Source organism: Erinaceus europaeus, chromosome 2 (assembly GCF_950295315.1).
Source record: "Erinaceus europaeus chromosome 2, mEriEur2.1, whole genome shotgun sequence".
Taxonomy (NCBI): Eukaryota; Metazoa; Chordata; class Mammalia; order Eulipotyphla; family Erinaceidae; genus Erinaceus; species Erinaceus europaeus.
This window is the reverse complement of record NC_080163.1, coordinates 96165139-96179235: the sequence shown is the minus strand read 5'-3', so window position 1 is coordinate 96179235 and position 14097 is coordinate 96165139. Positions and strand designations below refer to the sequence as shown.

The following is a 14097-nucleotide window of genomic DNA, read 5'->3' as shown; positions in this document are numbered from 1 at the left end:
ATGAGAGACACCTGAAACACTGTTCCACTGCTCCTGAAACTTCTCCCCTGCAGGTGGGGACCAGGAGCTTGAATCTGGGTAATGTGTGCACGCTAATGGGTAAACCCACCTGACCTCAATCACACAGAATCCCCTTTATCTGTAATATTCTGAATAGTCCCTCACTCTCTCTCTCTCAGTAAGCTTTATTAAAGCAATCTGCAGTGATTCTCTCCTAAGGGAAGAAGTCAGGTTTTTTAAAGCATGTATAACAAAACAAACTAAATTGGTTGAATGTTCTTTCATTCAGTAACAGATAGCTCTAGTGAGATTATACAGTTTCACCTTCTTTCCCAGTTTTCCATTGATTTATTCCCTCTGGTGATGTTATAATATGATTACCTGTAAGTTATTCTAAATTCCCAATTTAATGACCAATTTTTATTATAATTAGGCAAGCAAAGAATATGTTTCTAAAAGGTAAACAGGTTTACTTAGTTTTGGGTGACTGTAGGGACAATTTATGTATATTAAATAAATGCTTTATAAGTAGGGAAGAGATGAGAAAAGCCAAGAAATTTCTAAATGGTTGTTTTCTAAGTTTTATGTTTGAAACTACCTTACCTTCCAGCAAATTACTTTAAAAATTGTATGTCTTCTTTTTTTGTTGTTGATATTTTGGCCATTTCCAGGGTTTCATCACTCTGGGCCAACCTTTTTACACAGAGATAGAGACAGAGAGAGAGAGAGAGAGAGGGAGAGAGAGAGAGAGGTGGGGGTGGGGAGAATATAGCACTGAGGCTTCCTTCCTTGTAGTAGGGATCAGACTGTAATCTGGGTTATACCCATAGCAAAGCAATGTACTATCCAGGCAAGCTATTTTGACAGCCATTTTTTATTCTTCCTATAAAGCCTGAGCTTTGGTTACAAACAAAAGAAAAGCCCTCATGGGGACCAGGTGGTAACAGACCAGGTTGAAGTCACAATGTGCAAGGTCAAGTCACACCAGGGTGGGGGTGGGAGTGGGGGGAAGCTTCTCAAGTAGTGAAACAGTACTGCAGCTCTCTCTCTTTCTCCCTGCCCTCTATTTCCCTTTTATTTCAATTTATCTCTGTATCTATCCTAAATACACTTAAAAATATTTTTTAAGACTAAAAAAAATAATATCCTCATCTAAATAGAAAAGAAATTTTGACAGAAGGCCCCCAGATGGTTATACAATTACCCAGGTATGAAAGAGAGGTGGGAAATAAGAACATACTCAGCTACAAACCCCCATCCCCACTCCCCAAGAACAGAGTATGTTTGACATAAGAGCATGTGCTGGACTCTGCCCCCAACCCTGCCACCAACACTTGCTGCTTCCACACCCATGGCTGCTTCCACAATTCCAAATGCATGATCCTCCCCCCCAAGCCAAGATTCAAAATCCTTGATAGACCTATAGTAGGAAGCAGAACTCAGGGCTTGTTTCTGTCTCCCCACTGCCTTCTCCCTTGAAAACTGGGCTCTGGAAGGTTTGGGCTGCCTGGCATAGCCCTGGAGGCAGGTGACTTGAGAGAGACAAATTGGGTTGAATTTAACTCCAGAAGTTGATGTGCCAAAGTCAGTTCTGAAAACACAAGACCCGCTTTAGGAATTCATATCCAGCCAGCCTTGCTCTCTTGAAACAATAACAAACAATTAAGATTGATGATGGCTTTTGTTCTCAGAGGAAGTGACAAGAGACATGACCCTGAAGATAGGAGGATTTGAAGGCCTTTGATACCTCACCAGCCTCTGGCTATCTTCAGCTTTCCTACTCCTACCTATTGAAAACACTGACACTCCTTGGAGGGCAGTAGATTCCATTGAGCTAATATAATTCAGTCTCTGGTTGGGCAGTAAAGCAACTTCTTATGCAAAATCTAATGTGGTAACAGTTTGGCTTCTGTGGCAGTGGGCCCTTGTTTGATTTCACTGTTACTTGCCACTGTGATGTTTTCAGATTTATTGAGTACATTTCCATGTTGTGAGCACATACATTGACAAATGCCTACTAGAATGAATTTAGTTGGTAAGGTATTCTTTTCAAAAGCAGACACAGAGATAACAGTATGTATATACCCAAAAGACGTAATAACACTGATTCAAAGGGATATATGAACCCCCATGTTTAAAGTGGTTTTATTCACAATAGCAAAACCTGGAAACAATCAAAATGTGCTTTCACAGATGACTGGATAAAAAAGTTATGGGACATATATTCAACAGAGTATTATGTAGCAATAAAAAAGGATGACATTATATCCTTTGGGATAAAGTGGATGGAACTGGAGAAGTTTATGCTGGGTAAAGCAAGTAAGGAGGTGAAGGACAACTATAGAATGCTTTTACTCATATACAGAATATAGAGAATTGAATATATAAATGTGAAAAAAAATACCTATTTTCAAGACTGTGGTAGAACTATAGTGGTTATCTATGGGGGGTGGGGATGGGGATCTTTGGTAACAGGAGTGGTGGAAAAAGAAATAAAATAATAAGAGAGAGAGAGAGAGAGAGAGAGAGAAAGAAAGATGCTTGCAGACCTGCTTCAATACTTATGAAGCTTTCCTCCTGCAGGTGGGTGTGGAGGCTTGAGTTTGGGATTTTGCACATGATATATATATATACACTCAACCAGGTTAAAAAGAGATATATAACACTGTGCAGAAACACATTATCCTTGAACTCAATTTAGGTTTAAGGATTGGCCCTTAGAACCCATTTAAAACTGTACCATTAAGAAAAATGTTGGACTTTAATGATGACCTTTTTGGTCACTATCAGGCCACCCCATAATCTGGAGCCCTAGTCAGGGAATCCTGGAATTCCCACACATATATAATGGGCCTAGATCTCTAACAGATCCCTCTCTCCACCATCACTGGTCATCACCAACAGGAACATCATAAACCTTCTTGTAGGCCTCTATAGGACCTTGCGCTCAATATAGAACAACAATGTCCTACTCTCCAAAGGGAGGTTGGGTCAACATACTCTGCCACTGGAGGAGGACTGGTCTTGTGATGAGTGCAGTCTAGAATGTTGCCAGCTATGACCATGGAATTTGAGTTCAGACTGGTGGGGATACAGAGGTTACATAGAGGTCAGATCGATGGGGTTTACAATTAACAGTATTTATATACTTTTGTCATATATAGGAGCTTCTCTTTGTCCTTATCCAGCTTTCTAATCCTATTTCCAACTCTAACACCAACTCTCCAGATAATACTTTTTGCCCACCCTCATGTTAGCTGTCAGGCTCAGGCAAAATCTAGCAAAGCCTTGGACCCCTTGGAATATACCTAAAATAGCTTTTTCTAACATGAAGACTCCAAATATCATCTGTTGTATTCTTACCTTTAGGTTCCTGATTATTAAACAAATTTTTCTGCTTTATTTCTTAATGCTTTTTAGCCACCAAGTGCAGATACTACTATAATGCCAACCTGACTTTCTTGGGCAGACAACCTCACCAGTGAGTCCTGGAACCCTACCTCACCAAGGAAGGACAGAAATAGGCTGGGGGTATGGATCAATCTGTCAAGGCCCATGTCCAGTGGAGAAGCAATTACAGAAGCCAGACCTCCCACCTTCTGTACACCATAAATATCTTTGGTCCATACCCAGAGGGGTAAAGAATAGGAAAACTTTCAAGGGATTGGCTGGGTTACAGAACTCTCACAATCTTGTTGATCATTATCAAATGCTTAGAGAGGGTAATATTGGGGCAACTCTTTTCCATCTAAATTGTAAAGGCACCTTCAATGAAATGAATCCAATTACAAAACAAAAAAAGTTGAACAGAAAACACAAAGCAGAACTGGACTCGGTCTGGTATATTGCATCAAAGTAAAGGACTGTGGGATGGGGGAGGTGGTAGGGTTCAGGTCCTGGAACATGATGGCAGAGGAGGACCCACAAGGGCACTGAATTGTTATGTGGAAAAACCGAGAAATGTGAACAGGGGTAGATGGCATAATTGTTATGTAAAGAGACTCTTATTCCTGAGGCTCCAAAGTCTCAGGTTCATGGTGAACTCACCTTCTTTACCCCATCTTGAATGGAGCTCGAAGATACTGTGTTAAGAAAGACAAGTTAGAAACAGAAGGATGAATATGGGGTGATATCACTCATGGGCAGAAGTTGAAAAACAAGATCAGCGGGGAAAACACTAAGCAGAACATGCACTGGAGCTGGTATATTGCACCAAAGTAAGAGACTCTGGGGTGGGGGAGGCTTAAGTCCTGCAGCATGCTGGAAGAGAAGGACCTAATGGAGGTTGTATTGTTATGTGGAAATGTTATACATGTAGAAACCATTTTATTTTACTGTTGACTGAAAACCATTAATCCCCCATTAAAGAAATAAAAAAATAAATAAGAGTGTTGGTAATAATAATACAGAATGTGAGTACACCTCTTGTTTTTTGTTATTTGGAATCGGGGGCCCTCATGAAGACTTCAGTTATTATTCAGAATGGATTATTTAATCAGTAAAGTCTTATTTCCTCATTTTTACTACTCTGACTATCATTAATCCAGCAATTTCCTGCTTAGAGTTATCTTTATCATAGGGAGTTGAATTAGAATAGAAAGAAGAGTTAAATTTCACATCGAGGAGATATTATTCCTTTTATGGGCGGGGTGGGCACAATTTTAGTCCCATGTTGAAAATGTGTTTTTTTTTATCTAATCTTTTTGAAGTTTACCAGTATGTATTTAGGTACTCCTTTTCTAAGTGTATGGGACATACTCATGACTATTATCATTTTATTTTACATCTGACAACCCTTATTTTTGTATTTGTCCATTTGCTTTTCTTCTCTTTGGCAGTATTTTCTCATTTTGGCATTTTGTTATAATGTGGTGGAAATGTTAGATATAATGCAGCATAAATATAACAGTACATGTAGACAATCAAAAATGCAAATAATCTCGGGTAAAAGCTCCAATTCTTGATCTGCCGTACATGTTCAAAAAATTAAATTTGGCATTGTGAGTCTGCAAATATGGCTTTGGTGTTTTAACACACACCATGCCTGAATATTATACTCCTGAAATATGAAAACTTGCTATTAGATATATGAGAAAATGTTCTAGTGAAATTTAAAATGAAAAAAAAAATACAGGTGCTACAATCTTATCTGGATCCCAAAGGTTGTACTGTTTAGAGGCAACAGAAATAATGTGTTACAATAAAGTACTTGCACAAGCAAGAATTATGAATGGAGAAATCAAAATTTGAATAGCTCATAATTCTGTATAGCATTGACCAGGCTGTACTGCTTGTAATTCTCTTGCATATTGCCTCTGGCACGGTTGCCCTAGATAACTGCAAGTGATTGTGAGATTAGATATTCTTGTTATGAATTTCAAGTGTATGATAGGTTCAAGGTTTTTTTCCCCTCCATGTTTTGATGATTGTAAAAGACTTTTTCACAGGGGTAACTTTCCCTAGGTAAAGTAATCAAGGTGCATGATTTGATAATTGATGCACAGGGAGGTGCTTTAACGAATTATTAAAGCACTCGACTCAGATGTGAGACTCCTGGGGACAGAATACAGAATTATGGTATTGCAATTAGACTGTCAATGTTCCTTACCCAGTTGACCATAATTAAAATAATTTTATTCCTGGTTTGATATTGGGAATTAAAACTCACACCTCAGTTACCTGGTAAAAAGGTTTGCAAAGCTAATGGCATGAGACAGGAGAGTTTGAACATACCAGCCTCTGAATCCAGAACTCCTCAATCATTCATGTCTGATTAAAGTTATATTTGACTAATTGATAATGACTTTTCAATTAGCTAAAAGCATATTTGAGTTAGAAATTATATTTATTTGCATTGATTTTTGGTCATCTTTAGGCTGTCTGGGTCTTGGGATCGTTTGGTCTGTCACACTCCTAGAAGCCTTTTCAAGGGTAACTGACAGCCTCCTCCCACCCCCACCGCTCCGCTGCCAACACAAGCAAATAAAATCAGGGTATGCAGAAAGTCATGGCATAAAACCATGCTATATTTTTTGCAACATATATAGGAAGCATACGCTGCCCCCTTAGGATATCTGCCAAGGAGTTTAAGTGAGTATAATCAAGGGAAACAAGAACCTATGAGAACAAACTCTCTTCTGGCTATAGTGGTGACAAGACTTATTGAGGTAGAGGAGAATTTGTGACAAAGAAGATTGGTTTTGAAGATTTTTCTTTCTTTAATTATAATTTTATTGGGGAGGTTAATGTTTTATAATACAGTTGTTGACATATGGGTGGGTATCTCATCTCCCCATGGTAAGAGTCTGCAAAACACTCTAATCCCCAAGTTAGATACTGCTCCTCAATCATGTACCAGGACCCTAAGGCCTCCCTCCCAACAAACTCCTCTCTGTCCTCTCTCCCCAGAGTTTTTTTGCATTGGTGCTATACATCAAACACAGTCCACATTTAACTTTGTGTTTTCCCTTTTTTTCCTTTCTTAAATTCTATGAGTGAGATCATCCAGTATCTAGCCTTCTCTTTCTGGCTTATCTCACTTAACTTGATTCCTTCAAGCACCATCTAAGATGAGGCAAAAGATATGACTTGATCATCTTAATAGCTGAGTTATGTATATATATGTCTCACAACATTCTTAGTCACTCATCTGCCCTTGGACAACTGGACTGCTTCCAAATGTGGGCTATTACAAATTATGTTACTATGAACATAGGAGTACACAGATCTCTTGGAAGTAAAAAACCAAAAATGTCTGGGCTGAATAAAGTATGAAGGATGGTGAGTTGGGACAACCTCCTACTCTAGCTGGTAGAGATTAGATCTACTCAAGCTCAAGGAAGGAACAGAGCTGCTCTTGCATTCACATTGCCAGCAAGGGAACATGAGTCCGATAACCATGAGTGATCAACACATCCAGTTGTCTGCAGTGTCAACTTCAGGTAGCAGCTGACTCCTCTTTAGCTCAGCTGAACCTTGAAGGAGTCTACAGAATATAGCAGTAATTGCTCTTTGATATGTAGACTCTTTTAAAAGCTTAAACTAGGGAGAACAAAAGCAACCAGTGACACAGCCATACACAAATAATGTCAAAGAACATAAATTATGGTGATGTTGTGTATGATACAGGAAATCCTAACAAAAGGATATTTCAAAGTTAACCCAGTTGCCAAATAATGTGATTATAGCAATAACTATCTATTGCCTTCTTAAACCCTAAGACAGCAGGAACCTCCCACTTCCTCTACAGAGCCTATATTTCCCCCAGTCCTGAAACCTCTAGGGTGGGGCTCACTTTCCTGCAAGCTTCTCTCAATTCATACGAAATGATATTGCATCTGCCGATCCCAACCTAATCAACACCATGAGTACCACCTCAGCATGCTTCACTTCCAGAGACATCAGGCATGGAATGTCAACCCTTCACCCTCATTACTCAGGTGAGACCTTTCCTTTCATAGGATTCTCTAATTCCATTTCAGGTGGTTCACTCCCTAACAAAGTCCCAAAACCTAGATATAGACCAGGTCCCATGAGATAGAGTATAGGTTCACATGTATCCATAAATTAGGGCAAAAGATATACCTGAAAGCAAAAGTACACAATAGTCTGCAGTGAGCCAGTATAAAGTTCCTAATGAAATAGTGTCTACCTAGACTTAGATACCCTCCTCACCTACTTTCTATTACACTTCTGTCTCTCATTCCAAAGCTAACCCTATTAAAGCAAGGACTGCAAAAGCTGAATAAGGGCAAGAGACTGGCATACTTTAACAATGACTCTTTAGTCATTATCAGGCCATTCCATCAGCTGGGGCCCTATTTGGGGAGTCCTGAGATTCCCAAACAGACATGATGGACCTAGACTTCAAATAAATCCCTCTCTCCATTGTTACTGGTCATCTCTATCAGGAACAACAAAATAGACCTTTGTGGGCCCCTATAGGACCTTGCCCTCAACTTGGATCAGCAATGGTACAGAATGTCCCATCTTCCAAAGGGAGGCTGGATGACATACCCTATGCTACACCTGAGGAAGATGGGTCCTGATATTGGGGCAGCTTGTAATGTTCCTACTCATGCCCACAGAATGTGAGCTCAGATCTACAGGGATGCAGAAGTCTCATAGGCTCCTAAGCTGAATTTGGGCCCCAGATCAGATCAAATCGATCGGCTTTACAGTCAACAATATTTATACTCCTTTCCCATATTTGGGAGCTACTCTCTTCCTGGATCCAGCTTTCTGTCCCTTTTTCCAGCAATCACATCATCTCCCCAGATGATAACTTGGATCCACCTGTATATCAAATTTCAGGCTCAGAGAAGAACAAACAAACAAATAAAAATACCAACTACTATAGCCACAGGGCCTTTGGAATATAACTAAAATATGCCTACTAGTTATCTATAAAATGGAGACCCCCCCACCAACTCTTCATCTGCACTATTCCAGCCTTTAGGTTCATGATTAGTCAACAATTTGTTTGGCTTTATATGTTAACTCTTTTTTCAGCCACCAGGTCCCAGATGCTAAGATGATGCCAACCAGACTTCCTGGGGCAGACAACCCCACCAATGTGTCCTGGAGCCCCCAGTTCCCCAGCACCCTGCCCCACTACGGAAAGAAAGAGGCAGGATGGGCATATGGATCGACCTGTCAACGCCCATGTTCAGTGGTCAAGCAATTACAGAAGCCGGGCCTTCCATCTTCTGCATCCCATAATGACCTTGGGTCTATACTTCCAGATCTTAAAGAATAGGAAAGCTATCAAGGGATGGGATGGCATATGGAGATCTGGTGGTGGGAACTGTGTGAAGTTGTAACCCTCTTATCCTATGGTTTTGTCACTGTTTCCTTTTTATAAATAAAATAAAAAAGTTACTGGTTTTTAAACTAACTGATGAGAGACTGTTGTTAAAATTCGTAAGCTCTAGCCAGCCGGGCTAGCTTCATGGACGGGTAACAGAGACGCAGAGACAACGGCTGGGCAGGGAAGCTGTATTTCTTTATTCAGGAACAATGATTCATAAACTAAGACCAACTAATCACCAAACAGAACTCTGCTGTCTCTTTGCGGCGGCACAAGCACTCTCTCTTATTCTGGAACTCAGGAACCCAGGAACTCTGTCATTCTGGAACTCTGGCGGGTTTCCTAGGGGTGGGGCCAAGTGGGCCCGCGAAATTAACACGACTGATCTAATTCTCTTGGCGGGGGAGAACTAGAACCCAATGTAAAGCATACAACAATTCCCCCTTTTCTTTTAAACTAAATGGCTACAGTATCAAGGGTGTGGGGTGAACAGAAACCTATATCGTACAGGCATTTTTATAAAAAGAAACTGGCACAAACATGGAGAGACATGTAAGCAAGTAACAAGAACCAGTGTGCAAAACTTTATCAGCTTAAAAAAAAACATTTCTTGCCTCTGGGGGCGTACTTTCTCGAAGGACATTTGCATGGGAGTGGGGAATGGCCTAGATTCCCAAAGGCAGCTGGCTGCAATTTACTTAGTATGAAACAAAACTTGTTATTAGCATATTTCTAATAGAGAAGGAATTTGAGACTTTTACATAGCAACAACATCTTTTTAACCTTTTGTTACACCCATTCAAGATGGAGTCAGGAAAGGAAACCTCAGGCATGAGAATAATTAGCATAGCCATTGTGCGATCTACCATTTCTAATAGAGAAGGTAATGGAGAGTTTTACATATCAACAAGTCTATTTAACCTTTTGTTTAGACCAACTTAGTTAAAATATATTGATTGTTAACTAATTTTTACCTCAGACTTTAAATGTAAGTTAATTTTATCTTTATGAGAATTACGTTGAAAACCTTTTTCATTTAACTTTGTCTAGAAAGAATTTAGCCTTAAAGTTACTGTTTACCAAACTTTAAACATACACATAAACATGGTCATTAATACACAAGGAGAGAAACCTTTGTTACGAAGACATGTCATTTTAAACACGAATTTAAATCTATACTGTCTTAGTTGTTGGGGGGGAGGTTCACCATCCGGAGGTGGCTTCCTGCGCAGCTTCACTTTTAGGAATTGCAGGTTGCGATCTCTGCACAAATCTCTGCGTACTCCAGCTTGTCTGTCTTCAGACTGGACCGGCGGCTGGAGATCTCGTGTGCCCAGTTTCGGCAGGGAGCCCGGGGGTCCGGGAGGCCCGGGGTCGTTCCAGAATTTATAGCAAGAGGGCAGGCGGGCCAGCATTGTAGAAGGCGTGGGCCTAGGTGCCCAGGGGTGGCGGCCATGATAGGCCGCCACGGCCCTGCCCCATGGCCCTGCCATGTCTGCTGCCCTGCTCACAGTGGCCGAGCAGCATGGAGGGATCACGCATCTAGTGCCCTGCGCCACGCGGTGGAGAGCCGGCTCCTGTGGGCTGGCCTGCGTGCTGGCATCAGGCTCTTGCGTGGTGGCATCAGGCTCCAGCGTGTTGGCATCGGGCTCCAGCATGTTGGCATTGGGCTCCAGCGTGCTGGTGTCGGGCTCTTGGGGCTCTTGTGTGCTGGTGTCGGCCTCCTGCGGGCTGCGGGGCTGCGGGGCTACGGGGCTGCGGGGCTGCGGGCGCGGTGCGCGGGGTTGTCTGGGCGCAGCCGGCTGGCTGGCTGTTTAACCAGGTGGAAACAGCAGCTCCACGCCTCACCTCCCGCCCACTGGCTCTTCCCGCTGGCTGTTCTGAGTTCGCCCAAGCGAGTGGAAACCACAGAGTGGTCCAGAGATAAGTGTTCCAGAAACAGCAAAACAGTCTCGTGAAGAAAGAGAAGAGGCCTTTGGAGATCTCTTCACAAGCAGAAGAGAAGGCCATAGTGCATAGGTAGCCAAATTGTCTTTACTTATCTGAGAGATGCGCAGGTCAGGTCCACATGGGCGCCATTTGTTGTTAAAATTCGGCGGCTCTAGCTGGGCGGGCTAGCTTCATGGGCGGGTAACAGAGACGCGGAGACAATGGCTGGGCAGGGAAGCTGTATTTCTTTATTCAGGAACAACGATTCATAAACTAAGACCAACTAATCACCAAACAGAACTCTGCTGTCTCTTTGCGGCAGCACAAGCACTCTCTCTTACTCTGGAACTCAGGAACCCAGGAACTCTGTCATTCTGGAACTCTGGCGGGTTTCCTAGGGGCGGGGCCAAGCGGGCTCGCGAAATTAACAGGACTGATCTAATTCTCTTGGTGGGGGAGAACTAGAACCCAATGTAAAGCATACAACAAGAGACCATATAGTTGGATCCTTAAAACCTCCCATATTTGAAGAGCAACATCCAGATTTAAAAAATAGATTTAAGCATATTCAGTGTGGATTCCAAACTAAAGTTTTGATCTTAACAATGTATATAGCTAACTCTGATCATTCTGGGTCATTCATCTTTGCCTGGACCTATATATATGTCCTGACACATGATTTCCTGTAACTAGAATGACAGAATATTTATTCTTCCTTTTTTAAAACAAAGCAAAACAAACAAACAAGTAGACAAAAACTCCTAATCCAACAAGGCCCACATGAACCAACAACAATCTCCAGGTTCTAGCACCAGGTTCCACCAAGTAGTGACTATCACATACTGTTTTGCTAAGTAAGCAATGCTTCTTCCACTTGCTCATTTTGCTATAAATTTATTTGCCAAAGGAAGAGTCTTCCATTACATAATTAAAGTTAAAATGCAATACAGGCAATTTATTGGTCGATATTCGGCAAGTGACAATCAGGGAAATGCTGTCCTTTCTTGTCAATTGGAGACTTGTGGATGTACAAAATTCACACCTCAGCAGCAATGAAGTACTCCAGAATAGAGGTGCTGTACACTGCAGCAGCACCACTGACTGACTTTCTCATGGTTGGTGGTGTGAGTCTTTAGGTGTCTATGGATATGGCCCACAGGAAACTCTAGCCTACCTCTCTGTGAGCAAGGCTTTGGCCTTCCCACTATCTTTTCCAGCTTTGTCTCTGTAGGGGTTGGTGAGGATATGGTAGAGCTTGGCAGGACTCCCCATTTAAAGATGGGACCCTGCAGGGCATGCCCATCCTATCAGTCTCTCTTTACTAAGAGGTTGAGCAAGGAAAGACAGGACCTCCAGGATCTGCCCACCTATTAGCCTCCCTGCCTCACAAGCACCCTGTATTTCCTGACACAATAGCCCACTCCTTTCTTATCTACATAATCATAGTTTTGCCTAAATGTCCCCTCCCTACTTCCCCACCCATTCCATTCCTTTGATCATATCTGATCTATCTTCTTTCTGCCCTCAGGACCCCCCTCTGGCTGTTGGTTACTAAAAACCTTGCTTCCTCATTCCTTTAACCAATTAAACCTCTTGCTCAACAGTTACTGGAAAAGTCCTGACCCTCCCCAGACCCTTTGCCTCCCTACCATATACACATGTCACTTCCTCCTGTGACCCTTTAAAATCCCTGCTTTACTGTTCAATAAATGGATTTGTTCATCAAACATTTCCCGAGTTATCTCTTGTCAGGGCACTAGCAGCAGACACTGAGTGAGTCCCGTAAAGCTCTACCCCTGCTGCCTCGGATTGCATTCTCCTAGATCACTGCATCTGGGGTGCAACAGAGCGCACACACCAGGAGTCTGTGCCTGAGAAGAGGCCTCCCACAAGAAGTACAGCATGTCTCCAGCCATAGTCTCTGTTGCTACCAAGCTGCCACTGTTGACAACCCAGAACTTTTGTTTTTCATCCAATCTAAAGCTTCTCTCTCCCTCCACACAACCACCTGTGCAAAAAGGTAGAGAGCATTGTCCTTCCATCTTGTGTTTGAGACTGACCCTTCCAGGATGGAGAAGGAAATACTAGAGAGAGAGGGCTGGAGGTCATTCTGCTAAACCGGTGCTGTTTGTAGCTTTACCCTGGCTGTTGAGTAAGGAAATAATGTTGATGCCCAAAAAACTATTTCTCTTGGAGTATGTGTGTGTGTATAAGGGTATTATCCCTCCTGTGAGAATGTCATACATGAGGTAACAGCAGCAAATGCTGGAGAGGTTGTGGGGTCAAAGGAACCCTCCTGCACTGCTGGTAGGAATGTCAATTGGTCCATCTTCTGTGAAGAACAGTCTGGAGAACTCACAGAAGGCTAGAAATGGACCTACCCTATGATCCTGCAATTCTTCTACTGGGGATATATCCTAAGGAACCCAACACACCTATCCAAAAAGATCTGTGTACACATACGTTCTTGGCAGCACAATTTGTAATAGCCAAACCCTGGAAGCAACCCAGGTGTCCAAGAACAGATGAGTGGCTGAGCAAGTTGTGGTATATATACACAATGGAATACCACTCAGATATAAAAAAGGGGACTTCTCTGTTTTCAGCCAATCTTGGATGGACCTTGAAAAATTCATTTCAAGTGAAATAAGTTAGAAATAGAAGGATGAATATGGGCAGAAGTTGAAAAAAAAGATCAGAAAAGAAAACACAAGTAGAACCTGAACTGGAATTGGAGTATTGCACCAACGTAAAAGACTCTGGTGTGGGTGGGTGGGGAGAAAACAGATCCAGGAAGGATGACAGAGGACCTAGTGGGGGTTGTATTGTTATATGAAAAACTGGGAAATGTTATGCATGTACTAACTATTGTATTTACTGTCGAATGTAAAACATTAGTTCCCCAGTAAAGAAATTAAAAAAGAAAAAAGGGTGTCATCCACTAAGACTTGGATGCTTTTCTGACATCAATGAAGCTTTCTCCAGCTAGCAGATCCCTTTCCTAAACTCCCACTCTGGAATTGAAACAAGCTTTTTTTCTCTCTCTTTCTTTTTTATTAAATATTTATTTATTTATTTATTTAATGTAAAGAGAGGGGCACATGCACACACTCCCAGCACTGCTCAGCTTTACCTTATGGTGGTTCTAAGGATTGAACCTGAGACCTCAGAGCCTCAGGCATGAAAGTCTTTTATGTAATAGTTATGCTGTCTCTCCAGCTCTTTTTTTCCCTTTTCTTTAAAAAAAAAAATTTTTTTATCATCTTTATTTATTGGATAGAGATAGACAGAAACTGAGAGGGAAGGGGAAGATAGAGAGGGAGTGAGACAGAGAGACACCTGCAGCCCTGCTTCACCAC

At 41.9% G+C, this 14097-nt stretch overlaps 1 protein-coding gene and 1 pseudogene across 1 annotated transcript in view; both read right to left on the bottom strand.

Moving 5' to 3' along the window:
- GALNTL6 (polypeptide N-acetylgalactosaminyltransferase like 6) overlaps window positions 1-14097 on the bottom strand; it is a 1261228-nt gene that overhangs the window by 182762 nt on the left and 1064369 nt on the right. The window lies entirely within an intron of this gene.
- LOC107522499 (histone H2A.V-like) lies at window positions 11775-12010 on the bottom strand (annotated as a pseudogene).